Consider the following 17,702-nt stretch of genomic DNA (forward strand, 5'->3'; position numbering starts at 1 on the left):
TAGCTTGAGATGGGAGTGTAGTCTTTTGTAATTTCTTTGTCAAGGCTGCTACTTGAGCTGTAAGCATGGATATTGTATCCAATTCCATCATTCCAGCCACCTTCTTTGGTTGTCCCCTTTCAGTTGGCCATTGGTAATTATTCATTGCCATCTCCTCTAATAGCTCATATGCCTCATTATCACTCTTACTCATAAAGGCACCTCCCGCCGCAGCACCTATAATTGTTCTCGTTGTTCCATTCAACCCATTGTAAAAATTATGCACCAACATCCACTTTTCTATTCCATGGTGTGGACACTTCCTTAACAACTCCTTAAAGCGCTACCAAGAATCATACAGTGACTCTCCTTCCATCTGATAAAAGTTATTAATATCTCCCCTTAGCTTGGCAGCCTTCGCTGGAGGAAAGAACTTGGCAAGGAACTTCTGAGCTAACTCCTCCCATGTAGTGATAGAATTCGCTTGTAAGGATATCAACCAACTCTTCGCCCTATCCCTCAGTGAAAATTGGAATAAGCTCAGTCATAGCATCATCAATCACCCCATTCATTTTGAACGTAGCACATAACTCCAGAAAATTAGCTATGTGTAAATTGGGGTCCTCCGTTGGCATACCTCCAAACTGAACAGTTGTTTGGACCATTTGAAGGATAGCTGGCTTAATCTCAAAATTGTTGGCAGCAATGGTTGGTGGTCTAATGCATGAATGCACTCCTGTAACAGTAGGGAGTACATAATCTCTCAATGTTCTTGGTCCTTGCCCCCTTGGAACTTCTGCAGCCCCTTGACCATTATTAGCACCATTTCCCAAATTCTCAACCATGGTAAAATCCAATCTCCTCTTTGTTTTCCTGTTCTGTCTACACGTTCTTTCAATTTCCAGATCGATTGGTATAATCTTCTTATGGCTATTGCTTCGCATATACCAACAAGTCCTGAAACACAACAAAACCTTGATCCAAATAAATGTTAACAGAAATTAAATAAAATAAAATACCCAAATTAGAACAAATAACAATAATTGTGATATTGGAAAATAAGTCCCCGGCAACGGCGCCAAAAACTTGATCTGAATTTTCTGTACGCAAGTATACGTAGTCGTGTCAAGTAGTAAATTCTGGAAGAACGGATATCGTCCCACAGAGACTATCTCCCAAGTACCACTAATTGATTTTCAAATTCTATTTGGTTAATTAAAATTTAAGTGAATAATTAAAAATAAAAGAAATACTATAAACTACGAACCAAAATTAAAGAAATAGAAACAAAACAATGAATCACTACTTAAAAATCAATTATAAAAATCCTAGGAATTAATTTCATCAACTGTTCATTCTATTAATTTTAATAATCAATTCTAAATCTCATCTTTCTATTCTAATAGCAGGTTAATATAATCGATTCATATTCTTTTTCAAGATATAAGATCTCAATCTATATGCAGGTTTTCTACATATCTGTGATAAACTTAAACATATAAAAGACACTAAACATGGAAACCTAATTACTACACAAGTCATACAGGTACTTTCGTCCAATATGCACCCTATGTCTATACAATGATAGCATATTCAATCCTCATCTTTCAAATTTTGAATCAAAACCATTAAATCAAGCAAATAGTGATCAAGTATTTACTAGCATTAAACACACACATCATATAGATTAGAATAGAAAAGAAGTATCAATAGAAAATCATAATAAAATTAAATAGAATCTCAGTGACTACATTAATTCCTAGATAAAAGAAATTAGTTCATAAATACCATGATGAAAATAAACTACAAATAATTGTTCATAAAATTAACCTCCAGAATTCAGATGAAAAACAGAGAAAATAAATACAATAACCTCTTTTAATCTAGGGTTTTTAAAACTGAGACTCCTCCTCTAATCACAGAATAATGCTCTATAAATAGTCTTCCAAGGTTCCCAAGTGAAAAGACCAGATTGCCCTTCAAAAAGTGGTTTAAAATCTAAAAACCGCGTAACCAGCGCTGTAGCGTTGTGTCTGAAGCGTTGTAGCGCTAATGTTAGAGCCAAAATACAATAAGAATTTGTTTACTAGCGCTGTAGCGCCCTTGTTGTAGCGCTGCTTGGTTGTTCGTGATAGCGCTGTGGCGCTGATTTTATAGCGCTAGGGCGCTACTTCCAGAATCAATCTTGCGTCAAAGTCCTTCCTAGCGCTACGACGCTCCCTTGATAGCACTATAGCGTTATTAACAGCATCCAAACTTGCACATATCAATCCCGAAAAACCTGATTTTCTTCCACTTTCACTCATTTCCACTCTTTTTACCAATTTTGCATGGAAAACCTGAAACATGAACAAACGAGCATAATTACGCAATAAAATAATCCTAAACTAACGAAAAACATCCTAAAAACTAGACCATAAACGAGCCTAAAACTCGCTTATCCGTTTTTAATCATTGTTTTAATTTTAAATTATTTTCACTTCCTTATTCTTAATCAAAATAATAAAAAAATAATTTAAGATTTAAAATTAATAAAAATAATTCAAACTTATATTTTTCTTAAAACATTTTTTATAAAACTTATATTTTAAATTGATGGAAAAATATAAATTTTGAATTATTTTAAATAAATTTTTTTATTAGTTTTTAATTTAAAATAGTTATTTTGAGAAAGAATAAAAAAGAGAAAATAATTTAAAATTTAAAAATAATTAAAAACCTGTGTTTTTTCTTCACCTTCTTATTGATTCCTAAAATAATAATAAAAAGAGAAATTTACATGATTCACCATAAAAACAAAAAAGATTTCATTTATACGGTCTAACATGAATTTTTTCATTTATACTGTTAGAACCTTTCATTTTCATTTTCATTTTTATGGTATGATGGTTGGAGTTAGGCTTGATGATGCCCGTGGATGGCAACACTCAATTTTCCATGCCCCGGGTAGAACTTAGGCAGAGCATCGTCTGACAGTTTTGTCGCCACCTACCACACACTAATCCTACTCTCGCTTAAATCCCGATCTTCTTGTTGGGATTTGTGGTTGTGATTAGGGGTGAGCATCTAAACCGACAAACCGCGGCGACCGCCCGCCCCGCACCACACTACACCGCAAACCGTGGTGTCAAAAGTGGAATGGTTCGGTATGGTTTGTATCTTAGCTAAACCACGCGGTGCGGTGCACGGTTTGGCGGTGTGAAATTTTGGTTTGCACCACACCGCACCGTATTCTTCCAAATATGTTAAAAAATCAAATTAAACTTTACATATATACTATTTTTTAGTAACCCAATCTAAAACTAGGAACCCACTTAAATTAAGAGTCCACTTAAATAAGGGTATAACCTTATTCTCTAACACATCATACATGATAACAACTCCTTCCTCTCTCATCTTATTTGAACCTCCTTCCTTTCACCTCTCTATCTCACACATATTTTTTAACACACTTACACCGTGGACAACCACCCAAACCACACCGCAAAAAATGGTTTGGTTTGGTCAGTTTGGTGCAACGAAATCACACCGCACAGTGTGTTCTAGCTACTACACCGCACTTGTGGTGTGGTGTATTAAAAAGTGTTCAAACCGCCTAAACCACACTGTGCACACCCTTAGTTGTGATCATCACATAGAAAGTCATCGAAAGACTCTAATCGTTGTTGTTATCCCCATTTCCTGACGTGGGCTCGGGACCAGGGTTTAGGCCCATGGACTGGGCGTTCTAATGTGGGCCCGGCCCAAGCCCGCTTGGTACAGGAATATCCCAGGGGCACGGCCCTAGTGCGCTTCGGGGCCCGGACGGTGTCCGGGATGGTGATCTAGGACAGTTGTCCGGGAGACGTACAGAGCTCAGAATCCCGTTGAAGTATACGTAAAACAGTCCCGGAGCCTGGCAACGGTCCGGGCCTGTGGTAAACGAAGAGGGACAAAGGTAAACAAACTCAGATTAGGTCGTCCCCGGTTGTTAAGGAAAAGAGTCCTTGACCCCGAAGCCGCCCCACTCCGCATGGGGGTTGTCCCCACTTTTCACCTGCAAAAAAGGCCACCTCGGGATTGCACGACGCTGTTTCAGATCTGCGCTGCCAAGTACTCTAATATTAAACAAATTAATACGAGATAGCCTAAAACATGTTTCTAAAATTGAATTCAAAGAGAAACAAAAATAGAATACTTACAGTATACGCAGCGGAATTAAGAGTCCTTCCTTCAGTTTCTCTAACTCTTGTATCCTCTCTGTCGCAGAGTATTATCAAGAAACTGAACCGATCTTCTATTTTCTTCACGATCTTCCAATGTATCCTTAGAACCACCTAGACTAGTGTGGGCAATTCTCAACACATGAGATAGATATAGAGAGAAGAAGAGAAAATACAAAGAGGCTTAGAAAAGGACTTGTGTTTAGAGAGAATATAAAACTATCAGAAAATCTGACTTATCAAAAACCCCTTTTTTAACTTCTCTATAAGCACTCCTTTTATAGACTCAATTAGGCCATTTAATTTAATTAAAAAATCAATAAAATAACAGCCATTTTGAAGCCCTAGGTCGAAATTATCATGGGCTATAGGCCCGTGAAATTTCCCATTTGATTATAAGCCCATTGGACTTAAAATCAAGGCCTGTATTATTTTCTATTGATTTAATTAATTAAATAATTATTTAAATCCTTTATCAAATTAATTATTTATAATTTGAACCTTGATTTAAATTTATTTATTAATTTAGATACCAATTTATCTTAATTAATAAATCTGCCATAATTTCTCTTTTCTTCTCAAAATTACACAACTCTGTGAAACTATCCAAAATTGACCTGGTCAACTTTGATAATTCTAATTGATGATTAAATCAATTAATTGAGACTATCTAGATGATTTTATCCAAGGTACAATGGGGACCATGGGCCTATGAAATCAAGCTCCAATAAGTTATCATAAATCTAACAAATAAATTTACTAACTTATTAATTCCTCGTGACTCCACTATAGACTTGGAATTGCACTCTTGAATTCATAGAACGCTCTATAACAAATATAGATACGCTATTAATTATCCATTGTTACAACCATAATTGTCACTCAATCCTCTATAGACGGTCTACAATGAGATAGGACTAAAATACCGTTTTACCCCTCATTGTATTTTATCCTTAAAACACTTAGTTCCTTGTAAATGATATTTCAGTAAACTAATTTAATTACTGAAATGAGATCTCTATCATTTAACACCTTGAACCAAACTAAAAGGAAACCATCGTTTCACTTCTTCATCAGAAGCTATAGATGCTCATATCTATGATTAACACTCCCACTCAATTATACTACCGAGTTCCCAAGATGTAAGTATGGGCTAGTCCGTAGGGTAAGCTGGTAACGAACAAGTCAAAGAACTCAAATAATACAATCAGTTAGAATACTAACCACTCAGAATTGAGATTGAATTGACCTATGGTCAACTATATGATATGACTAGAATAGATAATAACGGTATGTTTACTTATCTTATCAACTGTCAATATCGGTCCTGTCCGATGTAACAAATACATCCGATCTTATCTACTTTGCTAATGTTCTGGAAAGAACATAACACTGTAATGTGTAAGTAGATCATATCGTAGATTGGCAAGTCAGTGTAAATCTGGTGCACTGACTAATCTTAGGACTAACTTATTTTTGAACATATAATCATATTTATATTCCACTGTGATTACGTCACTATAAATAAGATTAGCTATATGCTCGGGATTTAATAGAAGTTTATATTAAATAAATAATCATGAAAATAAAACATGTGAGCAAAGTGATTGACCAAGTCAAAAAATGATTTCTATTCTTTTATTGATAATAAAATGAGATTACAAAGAATTTGGGTTTTAATTAGGGCATAAAACCCCAACAAACTCCCACTTGCACTAATTGAAACTAATGCCTTAATTCTACTAATCCCATCTCCTTGATATGCTTATCAAATGTAGCTTCTGGTAGTGTCTTTGTAAACGGATCCGCAAGATTGTCTTCAGTTGCAATCTTCATAACCTTCACATCTCTCCTGGCCACATATTCTCGAATAATGTGATACTTCCTTTCTATATGCTTATTCCTCTTGTGACTTCGAGGTTCTTTCGAGTTGGCTATCGCTCCTGTATTGTCACAAAACAACACAAGCGGTTTATCCATTTCTGGAATAACACCAAGATCCGAATAGAACTTCTTTAGCCAGACTATTTCCTTAGCTGCTTCTGACGCGGCTATGTACTCAGCCTCCATGGTGGAATCTGAGATTGCAGACTGCTTTACGCTTCTCCAAATCACAGCTCCACCCCCAAGAGTAAACACCATTCCAGAAGTAGACTTTCTGTCATCAACATCAGTCTGAAAATCTGAATCGGTGTAGCCTACAGGGTTCAGAACACCACCCTTGTAGACTAACATATAATCCCTAGTCCGTCTCAAATACTTCAGGATATGCTTAACTGCTATCCAATGTTCTGGTCCTGGGTTTGACTGATACTTGCTCACTACTCCCACTGCATAGCAGATATCTGGTCTAGTACACAACATGGCATACATCAGACTTCCAACTGCAGATGCGTAAGGAACTTTTCTCATTGCATCTTCCTCTTCAGGAGTCTGGGGAGACTGCTTCTTTGAAAGATGAATTCCATGGCGGGACGGTAGACGCCCTTTCTTGGAATTTGTCATTGAGAAACGTTCAAGCACTTTATCTATGTAAGCTGCTTGAGATAGAGCTAAGAGTCTGTTCTTTCTATCCCTGATGATCTGGATACCTAGAACATAACTTGCTTCACCCAAATCATTCATCTGGAATTGAGTGCTCAGCCAATTCTTCACATCTGATAATTTCTTAACATTGTTTCCAATGAGTAAGATATCATCTACATAAAGAACCAGGAATACCACTATTTGATTTGCCTTCAGTTGGTAAACACAGGGCTCATCAATATTTTGGTCAAAGCCATAGGTTTTGATTATTTCATCAAACCTAAGATTCCAGGAACGAGAAGCTTGCTTAAGTCCATAGATGGACCTATTTAACTTACAAACTTTTCCTTCTTGTCCAGATAGTTTAAATCCTTCTGGCTGATCCATATAAATGACCTCGTCAAGCTTTCCATTAAGAAAAGCTGTCTTGACGTCCATTTGCCAAATCTCATAGTCGAGAGCGGCTGCTATGGATAGGAGGATGCGAATGGATTTGAGCATGGCTACCGGACTAAAAGTTTCCTCATAGTCCACGCCTTCTCTTTGGGTATAACCCTTTGCCAGTAATCGAGCTTTATAAGTCTCGATATTTCCATCAACACCTCGTTTCTTCTTGTAGATCCACTTGCACCCAATGGCCCTAAAGTCACTAGGTGCTTCCACAAGATCCCAGACGGAATTTGAGTACATAGACTCCATTTCCTGTTTCATGGCTTCAAGCCATAGTTCCTTTTCAAGGCTAGCCATTGCCTGTTTGAAAGACAATGGATCATCATCACTAGTGTCACCAACAACCATATTGGTTTCACCATCCAAACCATAGCGAACTGGGTTTCTAGAAACCCTCCCACTACGACGAGGCTCCGTGATTGTTTGCTCAGGAACAGTGGTACTTTCTTCATTTAAATCGACTTGCGTCGGTTGTACATGAAGAGTGGGAATTTCATCATCAACACGCGTTGATGATGATGGAACATTGGTTGGAGTCAATTCTTTAACCATCTCCTCTAAAACTACTTTGCTGCGAGGTTTAAAGTTCTGGACATAGTCATTTTCCAGAAAAGTAGCATTTGTAGAAGTAAACACTTTCTTTTCTGAATGACTGTAGAAAAGTCCACCCCGAGTACCTTTAGGATAGCCAACAAACATGCAAACTTCAGTTCGCGGTTCTAGCTTTCCCTCCTTTTTCCTCAGGACGTGAGCGGGACACCCCCAGATTCTATAATGGCGTAAACTAGGTTCACGACCATTCCAGTGTTCTAAAGGTGTTTTGGGGATTGATTTTGACGGCACGACATTGAGAATGTCATTTGCGGTTTCAATTGCATGTCCCCAGAACGAAGTTGGTAGAGTTGAGTAACTAAGCATGCATCTAACCATTTCCAATAAAGTTCTGTTTCGGCGTTCCGCTACACCATTTTGTTGCGGAGTACCTGGGGCAGTAAGTTGTGATAAAATCCCAAGTTCAGTTAAATGATCTTGGAACTGCATATCCAAATATTCTCCACCCCTATCAGATCGCAAGATCTTTAACCTTTTACCTAATTGGTTCTGAGCCATTGCTAGGAATTCCTGAAACTTTGAAAATGTTTCTAATTTCCTATGCATTAGGTAAAGACATGAGTATCTAGAGTAATCATCAATGAAAGTGACGAAATACTCAAAACCACCCTTGGCTTGTATATTCAAAGGTCCACAAACATCTGAATGCACAAGACCAAGTGGTTCTTTGGCCCTATCACCCTTTGCAGAGAATGGACGCTTGGTCAGTTTGCCTTCTAGACAAGATTCACAGACAGGTAATTCACCTAAGGTGAGTTCCCTCAAAGGTCCGTCCTTTGTAAGTCTTTGAATCCTATCATAGCCAATGTGACCTAGTCTCAAGTGCCATAAATACGTCATATTATTGTTATCGGTCTTTTGACGTTTATTGGTCCTAGGTTTAGCTACTTTGAATAAATCATTGTTAAGAGCGATGGGTTCGTTAGGTCGCAGAATATAAAGCCCGTTTTCCAAACATGCAATACACAATTGTGATCCATTGAAAGAAATAGATATATTAAAACTTGTGAAAGTCATAACAAATCGTTCTAATTGCAACATGGAAACTGAAATTAAATTTATACTAAAATCCGGAATAAAAAATACATCTTTTAAAATTAAAAATTTATTTTCGAACTTCAGACGAGCTCTTCCTCTAGCTTGGACCGCAATGAACGCTCCGTTCCCAACTCTAAGCTTTAAGCCGCCTTCGTTCACTTTCTCCCACGATTCAAGAAGCTTTGTTTTTAGCTGCTAGAAACTTGGGGCAATCTCGTTTCCAATGCCCCTTCTCTTTGCAGTGAAAACATTTATCTTTACCTTTCTTGTTTTTCATGTTCTTCCCCTTAGGCGTCTGTGCACGTGGTTGTGCACTCGTCTTTGCAGCCTTTGCAGGCTTGGGGTTGTTTATTTGTCCACCTTTCCTCTTGTTTCCAGCTTTTGAAGACGAAGCTTGGTTAGCTTCAGCCTTAGCTAGATGAGCAGCAACATCAGTGGTCTTATTTTCACCTCCTTTACTAGGTCCACCCATGATAGGTTCAATAATCTGAATCTCGTTCATGAGTTGCGTCAGACCATAGTTGAGTTGATCACGAACGTGCAGACACGGTGCCATCCGAGAATTCACGGTTCCATCACGTTCGTGTGGAGACGGTGTTATCCAAGCATTTACGATGCTATCAAGAACGTGCGGAGACGATGCTCGTACTAGGGATTCCTCAATCATGACGAACTCGGAGTTGTCACCAATCAACTTTATGTTGATATTTTGCTTCCAATTATGGAAGTTTTCTCCGGTGAGTTTCTCCATCGAAAGTTGAGAAAGGATGGGAGTAGACACTACTTAACTTAAAACTACAAATTATCAATAAAGTAGAAATCAATCACATTTTCTCAATAAAACTTCTAATCACACAAATTTCAAGAAATAGCACAACATATACCAAAAATATGTAAGATATGAGAAAAAATACCAAAAACAATCATATCTCTATTTCTTTAGGTTTTTAACTAATCTATGATATCCTTGTCCCGGTTGGCGAGAGTCAAAAATACCACTAGTTAAATAGAGTTGTAAACTCATTTAATAATGGACACCATTATTAACAACCTACTATTCGATCAAAATAAGAAAACAAAATTTCTTATTTTATGAGCTAGACCCACGGTTTCAATAATCATAGATTTAGTCCTAGTAGTCACCGTAGGGGTGAGTCTAGTAGAATTTGACCTATAATTATCTATCTTTCGAAATCTAACATTGTCAAAATAACTAATGAACACCTTCCGTAGGGGGACGAATCAAAGCGCCTCGAGGCCCCATTAAGCTATTGACTATGTTAAACCAACGGTGGAGATCGAATAAAATTCTTAAAATAAGCTCATTATAAAATTAAAATTAGTATTTTTATTATTTATTTTTAGAAAATTAATGACTATGGTTTTCCAAAAAAAAATTAAACAGGTTAAAATTTTTAAAACCAAAGTCCTATAATTTCTTATTAATTCTAAAGTGTCACATTGAAACAAATTCAATTAATTTAGAATTAATTTGTTACTAATCAATATTTAGGTTTAACTAATATAATGAACCTATACAATTAAGTCTAACTCAGGTAAATGGGCCTTAACAATTGGGCTTGTATGGAGGAGGGCTGGGTCCAGTATGTCGTTCCCACTACAAAGGCCCCTTATCTTCCATACAAGGTCCGAAAGACAGGAATTTAAACCTTCGTTTTATTAATTGTTATTAATTGATTAGGCCCACTATAGTCATGCAAAGCAAATGGGCCTTCACAAGTGGAATCACCCACAAGAGAGGAATTTAAACTTTACATTTTCTAATGGGCCCAAATAAAACCTATCATTTTATGAATATTTTATTTGGCAAAATACCATATATCTAACAAACATATGGGCCACTATATGCATCTAAGCCCAATTGCAAAAATACCACATATAGTGCAAACAGACATGTTATAATTGGATGGGCCTAATCATGTTACTATATGAGCAATTCTATGAATTTATGCAAAAATACCACAATTTATTTCATTTGCAAAAATACCACAATTAATTATCCAGAATTTATCAAAAAAATTCAAATTAATTAAATTTTTTATAAAAAATAAGTCAATTTAAATGAAATTTATCAACAATTAACAATAGTTAATTTAAATTTCATTTATCAACAATCAACTTGGTTTTAGGTTAATTTGAAAAAAAAATATATTAATTTAATTTAAATAGGATTTATCAACAATTAACCAAAGTTAATTTAAATCCCATTTATTAAAAAAAATATTTTATTAATTGGCTGAAAAACATGATATTTTTCAAAATTTAACTAATTTTAAATTTTAAAATCAATATCTAAACTATTTTCCAAAAATATCTAGTGTTGTTATAACTATTATCAATATTTTAACCATTTAAAAATAATAAAATACAAATAGTTATAACAAGCCTAAAATATCTTAAATAGTTAAACAAATTCAAATAACCATAAAAATATCTAACTAACAATGTTCAAATTTCAAATAATTTAAATATTAAAAACTATAGAATAAAAAGATATTTATATTTTCAAATAAAGATTTAATAAAAATTTCAAGAATTTAAATGAAAATATCTTAAATATCTGATATCATAATTCTAAAATTTTAATATATTAAAATATTTAAAATTAAGTTGTTAGTCTAATTTTAAATTTGAATTTGTATCTTTGTAGAAAATATCTAATTATTAAAATCAACTAACAAAAAATATCTTTATTTTAAAAAATTTAAATGATAAAACAAAAAAGATATATTTAGGTTTTGATTATACATAATAAATTTCTACAATTTTAATTTTATTTATTTTTTAAAAAAAAAACTGGATGAACAGTACCCGTATCGGGTACTGTTCACCCGAGTGCTGTGGCTGCTGGTGGCGCGCGCGTGTGTGCGCGCTGGTGTGCGCGGCTGCAGGGGCGTGCGTGCGGGGCGCGCTGGTGGCGCGCGCGGAAGAGCGTGGTGTGCGCGCACATGGCAGCCAGAACAAAAAATTTCGAAAAAAAATTTTTGTGCAATTTTTTCAACTAAAATCATTTTCTAATTAATTTTTAACATGTTTTACACAAAATAAAGCATATATAAAAATTAATAGCATAGAAAATACAAAAAAAATAACCTAAAAATTGCTAAAAATCACATAAAATCAATATGTTCATAAAAACATGAAAAACCATCCAATTATTCAAACATATCATATAATCCAATTTTAAACATGTTCATGCATGAAAATAAAGATTACCAAAGGCTCTGAGGCCAGTTGTTAGAAAAACTTATACAGGATCTTTATTTATTTTCATGTATATCTAATATTAAACAAATTAATACGAGATAGCCTAAAACATGTTTCTAAAATTGAATTCAAAGAGAAACAAAAATAGAATACTTACAGTATACGCAGCGGAATTAAGAGTCCTTCCTTCAGTTTCTCTAACTCTTGTATCCTCTCTGTCGCAGAGTATTATCAAGAAACTGAACCGATCTTCTATTTTCTTCACGATCTTCCAATGTATCCTTAGAACCACCTAGACTAGTGTGGGCAATTCTCAACACATGAGATAGATATAGAGAGAAGAAGAGAAAATACAAAGAGGCTTAGAAAAGGACTTGTGTTTAGAGAGAATATAAAACTATCAGAAAATCTGACTTATCAAAAACCCCTTTTTTAACTTCTCTATAAGCACTCCTTTTATAGACTCAATTAGGCCATTTAATTTAATTAAAAAATCAATAAAATAACAGCCATTTTGAAGCCCTAGGTCGAAATTATCATGGGCTATAGGCCCGTGAAATTTCCCATTTGATTATAAGCCCATTGGACTTAAAATCAAGGCCTGTATTATTTTCTATTGATTTAATTAATTAAATAATTATTTAAATCCTTTATCAAATTAATTATTTATAATTTGAACCTTGATTTAAATTTATTTATTAATTTAGATACTAATTTATCTTAATTAATAAATCTGCCATAATTTCTCTTTTCTTCTCAAAATTACACAACTCTGTGAAACTATCCAAAATTGACCTGGTCAACTTTGATAATTCTAATTGATGATTAAATCAATTAATTGAGACTATCTAGATGATTTTATCCAAGGTACAATGGGGACCATGGGCCTATGAAATCAAGCTCCAATAAGTTATCATAAATCTAACAAATAAATTTACTAACTTATTAATTCCTCGTGACTCCACTATAGACTTGGAATTGCACTCTTGAATTCATAGAACGCTCTATAACAAATATAGATACGCTATTAATTATCCATTGTTACAACCATAATTGTCACTCAATCCTCTATAGACGGTCTACAATGAGATAGGACTAAAATACCGTTTTACCCCTCATTGTATTTTATCCTTAAAACACTTAGTTCCTTGTAAATGATATTTCAGTAAACTAATTTAATTACTGAAATGAGATCTCTATCATTTAACACCTTGAACCAAACTAAAAGGAAACCATCGTTTCACTTCTTCATCAGAAGCTATAGATGCTCATATCTATGATTAACACTCCCACTCAATTATACTACCGAGTTCCCAAGATGTAAGTATGGGCTAGTCCGTAGGGTAAGCTGGTAACGAACAAGTCAAAGAAATCAAATAATACAATCAGTTAGAATACTAACCACTCAGAATTGAGATTGAATTGACCTATGGTCAACTATATGATATGACTAGAATAGATAATAACGGTATGTTTACTTATCTTATCAACTGTCAATATCGGTCCTGTCCGATGTAACAAATACATCCGATCTTATCTACTTTGATAATGTTATGGAAAGAACATAACACTGTAATGTGTAAGTAGATCATATCGTAGATTGGCAAGTCAGTGTAAATCCGGTGCACTGACTAATCTTAGGACTAACTTATTTTTGAACATATAATCATATTTATATTCCACTGTGATTACGTCACTATAAATAAGATTAGTTATATGCTCGGGATTTAATAGAAGTTTATATTAAATAAATAATCATGAAAATAAAACATGTGAGCAAAGTGATTGACCAAGTCAAAAAATGATTTCTATTCTTTTATTGATAATAAAATGAGATTACAAAGAATTTGGGTTTTAATTAGGGCATAAAACCCCAACAGTCCCCACTTTTCACCTGCAAAAAAGGCCACCTCGGGATTGCACGACGCTGTTTCAGATCTGCGCTGCCAAGTACTCTGACTGGTCTTGTCCCCTGATGTAGAGTCCAAGAACTTTACTTAGCTAATTGTTTAGTAGTATTATAGTATGTTTAGTATTATCTTTGTTACTGTGGATTTTTGGTTCAGACCGGGAATTATTTGGACACTCATAGTAGTACTTATAGATTTTCTAAGTTTAACCTATAGTTTAAGAGTATTAAGTATAACCTAAGGTTTGATTATATGACTGATAATTAAGGATTATATTTATTATACTATAAGGTTTAGATATCAACCAATAGAATTTTAAGCACATGTTATGAATGGGTAATTAAGGATTAAGTATTTTTTAGGATTAAATTAAATAAGGGTAAAGTTTGAATGTTATAGGGTCAGTCAGCAGCTTTGAATACGTTGAAGGCTTAGTCAAGGCTGTTTACTCCATTCAAACTTAGCTAAAAATGTGTAATTTCGTGTTTAAATATTCAGCGTGTGCCGATATATCGCAGCTATAGAGGGCGATATATCGCAGCACGTAGATACGGAAAACACGAGACGATGCACGGTCGCCTCGGGCATACTGGCCCAGGCGATATATCGCCTACAGGGGGCGATATATCGCCTCCTCCAGCATAAATTCAAACATTTTTTAATTCTTTTCCTTTCAGCCATTCAAACCTCTTCAAAAGTCCAGCATCTTTTGAACGAGTCTTCAGACTCTACTGAACGATTATTCAAATGATTTTCACCTAAAAAGCCATTATTTTTATTCAAGTAAAATCAAGATACTTTCATTCCCAAACTCTATAAATAGGACCTAGTACCCAGCCATTATTCACCTTTTGCTCTAAGTTCAGAAGCTGCTAGTGCTAAGTGAGTGTGAGAGTGTAAACACCTGGTTTGGGAAATCATAAGCTTAAACATCATAAGCTTATCAAACACTTTGGGAAGTGAGGTTCTATAGTATTTCGGTTGTGGTGTAATTTGATCTTACAAGTCTTTGAGGTAACCAAAACTCTAGTTCATTTGTTTTAAGTTATTTTCCCTTCTCTTAATCTTCTACTCAGTCTCCTAACCCCATTTTATTTTGGTTAGGAAATCTAAGCTCTTGAGCACATAAGTTTTGGTAAGTGTAACTTTCAATGGTTTAGTCTTTCCATCCCTTTCATTTCATCTCTTTTCTTCTTTAGACTCACTCTTTTTAATGGTTATTAGGAGTGTTCCAAAAAGTCCCAACTCAGTCCACATATCCCGGTAACTTGGTAAGGAAAATAGGCTAGAATCAATATGTTATATGCTTATGTTATCTTATGCTTTATGTTATTAAATGTGTTATGAATATGTATGTTTGTAGGCTTGGGCTTATGCCCTATTTGACTAACAAGACCCCAAAAAGATTATGGGCATATGCCTACTTAGCTAGTAGGACCCCACTAATCTCATGGGCATAAGCTTGTTTAGTCTATGGGACCCCAAGTAATAATGGCCATTATAATAAGTGTATGTATTAAGTGTTATGATATGTCTTTACGTTTATCATGAAATTTATGTTTATGACTATGTGTTAGATTTTCCTTGCTGAGCATTAGGCTCATTCCTTTTTGTTTTATGTGCAGGAAAATTGCTTTAGAGGCGGTAAGATTCATGACGCTTAGAGGATGTGTATCGATGATGAATGGAGTCAAGGGGCCGAGCGTTATTCGATTCGAGGATGTAGTCTCATTTTATTTTTTTATGGTTTACATGTATTTTCCGCATTTTCTATGTAACTCTTTTCATTTTAAGTTATTTTTGTTTTAAAGACAATGGGTACCCATATCCTACTTATTTTTATGAAAGTAACCTTTGTTTCTACAAGTTTATAATAAATTATGGTATTTTTGCAAATGTATGTTTTAGTAAGAAATTTGTATGTATAGTTCGATAATGGTCCAAGAGTCTAGATTAGTGGGTCATTACACCTGAATCTGCCTCGTAACTCGAAGTGCCCAGACCAAAAGCATCGTTTTGTCGGGCGAAATATAGTTATTGGGCCACCCTATTGGGCCTTAATTAGTCATGAATCTATGTATGTTTTATCTTTTATATTGAGCTTCCACTATAGAAGCCAAGAGGATCCATATCTCTGATGGGCCCGGGTCATACCTGGCTCAAACCCAGTGTACCCATAAGCCTATAAATACAGGCGATAAAACACTGGGAGAAAGATCTCTCTTCGACCGACATACAGTTACTCTATCAAAAAATAGAGAGAAACTCCATTGTAAAAGACTTTCCAAGCTCTAATACAACTGACTCGTGGACTAAGGCTCATTAACGCCCCAACCACGTAAAAATCCCGTGTTAATCTTCTACTTTCCATATCATTATTCTTAGATAATATTCATTAGTGTAGTTTCTGAAAATCTCGGTAAACAGTTGCCTATGTGGAACTGCGTTATCTGAAGCTTGTCCACTGTGTACTTGGGCAGCTTCGGTCGAAGAACCAGGTACCTGACTCATTCGGCTATGGCAATGAGTGTTATTAAAAAAGTGATGAGGAGTATCCAATAGAGGAATCTAAATAGGCAGCTTCTTCCATTCTTTGGTGGCTTCGAGTTTGTTATTAGAAAGGTTCAACGAAATGGAGCAGAGTATGAGTGAGCAGCCATGGCTGAGTCGTTGTTGTCGAACTTTTGTGGCTCCATGTGCATCGGTGCTTCTACATATAGCATCCACACAACTATCAAATAATAATAACTTTAAAAATTAGGTTATACCCAAAATTAATATTGGAAACAAATTGAAGCTTCTTCCATATATAACTTGCTACTTTAGAGCATGTGAAGGCTAAGATTCATAATGGAATTTGCTACTAAAGTTGATAGAGAACCCAAAAGAGAGGAATAAAAAATTCAAGTGTACAGTGAGGAGTCATGCATGTGGCCATGCGTGTCATGTTGGTAAGAGTTCGTGAGCTCCTTCATGATAGAGAGTAGAAAAAAAATGGGTCATGTATTTAATCAAGAGATCAGAATTTGGTCCAAGGATCTCACCGACTTTAGTTATTGGCTAGTTCTTTTCCATAAAATATATTATTGTTATTTTTCTTACCCAAAAACAATAGTCAAAAGATTGTAATAAGATTGAAACTTTTGGGGTAGAATATGTTACTGAACTAAACTTTGTTTATCCAAACATTCAATGCAAATAACAAATTAATATTTTTGGTATTATGTAGTAAAATAAAATTTGGTTGATTTTTAGTTGTTGTTTAATTTTTTTTTTGTTGGTATATTTGTGTTATTTGCCCTGCTTTTTTTTATTTAGTTTAATTTAGGTATATTTTTGTTATACTCTTAGTATATATTGGATATATACTATGCATGTTTTGAGCTTAATAAGTATGTGTTGGATTGATTTTTAGTTTTTATTATATTTTATATTAATTTAATTTAAGTTTTTTAAGTATACATATAATTTTAATTTATATTTAATATATATTGGGTTATTTTTTAGTTTTTTTATGTTGTTTAGATTTATGTATAGTTTTGTTCACATTGTTTTTTAGTTGTTTAGATTTATGTATAGTTGTTGTCACATTATTTTTTAGTTGTTTTAAATTTATATATAGTTGTTCTGTTGTTGTGTTGATGTCTAATTGTTGTTTAGTTGTTTAAGATATGTTTTGAGAATGTGTTAAGAAAAACATGTTAGTATGCAATGAGTTGACATCTAGTTGTTGTCCAATTGCTGTTTTGAAGTTGTT

General features: G+C 34.6%; 1 non-coding gene across 1 annotated transcript; it reads left to right on the plus strand.

The window, feature by feature from the left end:
• The first annotated feature begins 281 nt into the window (after positions 1-281).
• Positions 282-388, plus strand: LOC133792886 (small nucleolar RNA R71). The gene has a single exon (XR_009874357.1). It is a non-coding gene; the product is annotated as a small nucleolar RNA R71 (small nucleolar RNA).
• The last annotated feature ends 17,314 nt before the right edge of the window (positions 389-17,702 follow it).

This window comes from Humulus lupulus, chromosome 7 (assembly GCF_963169125.1).
Source record: "Humulus lupulus chromosome 7, drHumLupu1.1, whole genome shotgun sequence".
NCBI lineage: Eukaryota > Viridiplantae > Streptophyta > Magnoliopsida > Rosales > Cannabaceae > Humulus > Humulus lupulus.